Source organism: Pseudophryne corroboree, chromosome 7 (genome assembly GCF_028390025.1).
Source record: "Pseudophryne corroboree isolate aPseCor3 chromosome 7, aPseCor3.hap2, whole genome shotgun sequence".
Classification (NCBI taxonomy): Eukaryota; Metazoa; Chordata; class Amphibia; order Anura; family Myobatrachidae; genus Pseudophryne; species Pseudophryne corroboree.
In genome coordinates this window covers 309121973-309126087 of record NC_086450.1, presented here as the reverse complement: position 1 = coordinate 309126087, position 4115 = coordinate 309121973, and the positions used below count along the sequence as shown (strand labels likewise).

The 4115-nt window shown below is 46.9% G+C and overlaps 1 pseudogene; it reads left to right on the top strand.

Moving 5' to 3' along the window:
• The first annotated feature begins 747 nt into the window (after positions 1–747).
• On the top strand, positions 748–866 carry LOC134947127 (5S ribosomal RNA; annotated as a pseudogene).
• The last annotated feature ends 3249 nt before the right edge of the window (positions 867–4115 follow it).

Here is a 4115-nt window from a genome sequence, read left to right as displayed (position 1 = left end):
ACAGGCAGTGGCAGTGGACGCCCTGGTGTCTCCGTGGGTGTTCCGGTCAGTGTACGTGTTTCCATCACTCCCACTCATCCCAAGAATCCTAAAGTTCATAAGGAGAGCAAGGGTTCAAGCAATCCTCATTGCCCCAGACTGGCCAAGAAGGGCTTGGTACGCGGACCTTCTGAATCTACTGCAAGAAGAGCCGAGGAGGACCTGCTGCAGCAGGGGCCGTTCGCCTATCAAGACTTACCGCAGCTACGTTTGACGGCATGGAAGTGGAGTGCCTGATACTTGCTCGGAAGGGTATCCCTAGGGTTATTCCTACCCTCATACAGGCTAGGAAAGGGGTAACGTCTAAACATTACCATCATATTTGGAAGAAATATGTCTCTTGGTGTGAATCCAAGAAGTTTCCTACGGTGGAGTTTCAACTGGGACGTTTCCTCCTATTCCTGAAAGCAGGAGTGGATATGGGCCTGAGGTTGGGTTCTATAAAGGTCCAGATTTCGGCCCTATCCATTTTCTTTCAGAAACAATTGGCTGCCCTCCCTGAGGTTCAGACCTTTTTGAAGGGAGTTCTGCATATCCAACCTCCCTTTGTACCGCCTACGGGAGGTAGAGGTCAAGTTTCTTACATGTAAGGTGGTCATGTTGTTGGCCTTAGCTTCTGCTAGACGTGTGTCCCAATAATGGACAGCAGAAGTACCCTTTCTGGTATGTGCCAATAACCATACACCCTCTCATTCACAATCTATGTGATATTACTGCCATATCTCACTGGCTACGCCCAATCTCGCCTGATCTTGGAAGCTAAGCAGTGAATAGCCTGATTAGTACCTAGATGGGAGACTGCTAGGGAATATTAGGTGCAGTAATAAATACCTCTGTATTCATGTGAAAAGCAGAGATGTTGGAGCAACCTTTGACTGTTACCGATTTCATATCTATATTCTTCTCTTCTTATTCAATCATTCTTTCTGATCATTTACTCATCTAGAGCTTTTCGCTTACTGCACTTGTTGATCAGAAACTTAGAAATAGCAGATTAACCTTTACCAGGATACACCATTACAATAGGCATTGGTTCATGGACTAAAATCTTAGTCAAAATTTATTATATCAAATGCCTATGTACCACATGTCAAAGAATTTATTATTTTGTTATGCTGAAATTAAATTCTTAATATTTTCATCTCAGGTGTCACTGTCACCTTAAATAGTCATATTACTTGGAGAATTGTTACTCCTAATTATTCCCCCCCCCCCCTTTTTTTTTGACTAGTGAGAATCATTTCTCTGAACAAAGAATACAAGTGGAGAGAGGCTATAATAAGTTTATGACCTTCTCCTAAAGTATTATATGTGTGTGTTTATCTGTGTACCATAATTTTATCATACTCTAATTAAAAGTTAAGTTTTAGTTTTCAAGCGTGCCCCAACACAGAGTCTCTCTTTTCTTTTGTAACTTTGACACGTACTATTGACTCTGGGTGCACCACCAACAACAGCAACTCCTTGAATACCGATACAGGCATTTCTTATGCATATGCACTGTTGGTTCACAAGGGACAAATTTTACAAGAGCCCATTATAAAGAAATTTCTAGAGTCCTGTGCGGCACCAAACTGACCTTCTTCTGGGAGAGAAGCCAATTCCTTCTGAAAGAATATAGATAAGGCCGAAATCTGTACCTTAATGGAGCCTAACTTTAGGCCCATATCCACTCCTGTCTGTAGAAAATGGAGAAAACGACCCAGCTGAAAATCTTCCGTAGGAGCATTCTTGGCTTCACACCAAGAAACATATTTCCTCCAGATACGGTGATAGTGCTTCGCCGTTATCTCCTTCCTATCTTTGATCAGAGTAGGGATAACTTCCCCCGGAATACCTTTCCTAGCTAGGATTTGGTGTTCAACCGCCATGCCGTCAAACGTAACCGCGGTAAGTCTTGGAACACACAGGGCCCCTGTTGCAACAGGTCCTCCCTGGGAGGAAGAGGCCACGGATCTTCTGTGAGCAACTCCTGAAGATCTGAATACCAGGCCCTTCGAGGCCAATCTGGAACAATGAGTATTGTCTGCACTCTTGTTCGTCTTATGATTCTCAATATTTTTGAGATGAGTGGAAGTGGAGGGAACACATAGACCGACTGAAACACCCACGGTGTCACCAGGGCGTCCACTGCCACTGCCTGAGGGTCCCTCGACCTGGAACAATACATCCAAAGCTTTTTGTTGAGGTGTGACGCCATCATGTCTATTTGAGGAAGTCCCCAACGACTTGTTATCTCTGCAAATACTTCCTGATGAAGTCCCCACTCTCCAGGATAGAGATCGTGTCTGCTGAGGAAGTCTGCTTCCCAGTTGTCTACTCCCGGAATGAAGACTGCTGACAGAGCGCTTACATGATTTTACGCCCAGCGAAGAATCCTGGTGGCTTCTGCCATTGCTGCTCTGCTCCTTGTCCCGCCTTGGCGGTTTACATGCGCCACGGCTGTGACGTTGTCTGACTGAATCAGAACGGGTAGGTTGCGAAGAAGACTCTCCGCTTGTTGTAGGCCATTGTATATGGCCCTTAATTCCAGCACATTGATGTGTAGACAAGCCTCCTGGCTTGACCATATTCCCTGAAAATGTCTTCCTTGTGTGACTGCTCCCCATCCTCGGAGGCTCGTGTCTGTGGTCACAAGAACCCAGTCTTGAATGCCGAACCTGTGACCCTCTAGAAGGTGAGCACTCTGAAGCCACCACAAGAGAGATACCCTGGCCCTGGGGGACAGGCTTATTCTCTGATGTATTTGTAGATGGGATCCTGACCACTTGTCCAGAAGGTCCCATTGAAAAGTTCTCGTGTGGAACCTGCCGAATGGAATGGCCTCGTAGGCCGCCACCATCTTTCCCAATACTCGAGTGCAGTGATGAACTGACACTCTCTTTGGCTTTAGCAGGTCCCTGATCATGTTCTGGAGTTCCTGGGCTTTTTCCGTTGGGAGAAAAACCCTCTTTTTTTCCGTGTCCAGAACCATGCCCAAAAATGACAGCCGAGTTGTCGGAACTAACTGCGACTTTGGTAGATTTAGAATCCAGCCGTGTTGTTGTAGTACTCTCAGGGAGAGAGACACGCTTCTCAGTAACTGATCTCTTGATCTTGCCTTTATCAGGAGATTGTCCAAGTATGGGATAATTGTGACTCCTTGCTTGCGCAGGAGCACCATCATTTCCACCATTACCTTGGTGAAAATCCACGGGGCCGTGGAAAGCCCAAACGGCAACGTCTGAAACTGGTAATGACAATCCTGTACAGCGAATCTCAGGTACGCCTGATGAGGGAGATAAATGGGGACATGAAGGTATGCATCCTTTATGTCTAGCGACACCATTAAATCCCCCCCTTCCAGGCTGGAGATCACTGCCCGGAGAGATTCCATCTTGAATTTGAACCTTTTCAAATACAGGTTCAGGGATTTTAGATTCAGAATGGGTCTGACCGAGCCATCCGGCTTCAGGACCACAAATAGGGTTGAATAATACCCCTTACCCTGCTGAACCTTGATGATCACTTGCTGTTGACACAGCTTTTGTATGGCAGCTGAAACTATTTCCCTCTCTGGGGAGAAGCTGGCAAGGCCGATTTGAAAAATCGTCGAGGAGGCACTTCTTCGAACTCCAGTTTGTAGCCTTGGTATACAATTTCGACCGCCCAAGGATCCAAATCCGACTGAACCTAGACCTGGCTGAAGAGTCGAAGACGTGCCCCCACCGGTGCGGACTCCCTCAGCGGAGCCCCAGCGTCAATCGGTGGATTTTGTAGAGGCCGGGGAGGACTTTTGTTCCTGGGAACTAGCCGTAGCAGGCACTCTTTTCCCTCTACCTCTGGCGAGGAAGGAAGAGCCCCGACCCTTTCTGAACTTATGCGACTGAAAGGACTGCATCTGATATTGAGGTGTTTTCTTTTGCTGTGGGGGAACGTAAGGCAAAAAAGAAGACTTACCCGCGGTAGCTGTGGAAACCAGGTCCGCGAGGCCCTCCCCAAATAAAACCTCCCCCTTGTAAGGTAAAATCTCCATATGTCTCTTTAAATCGGCATCACCTGTCCATTGGCGGGTCCACAGGGACCTTCTAGCCGAA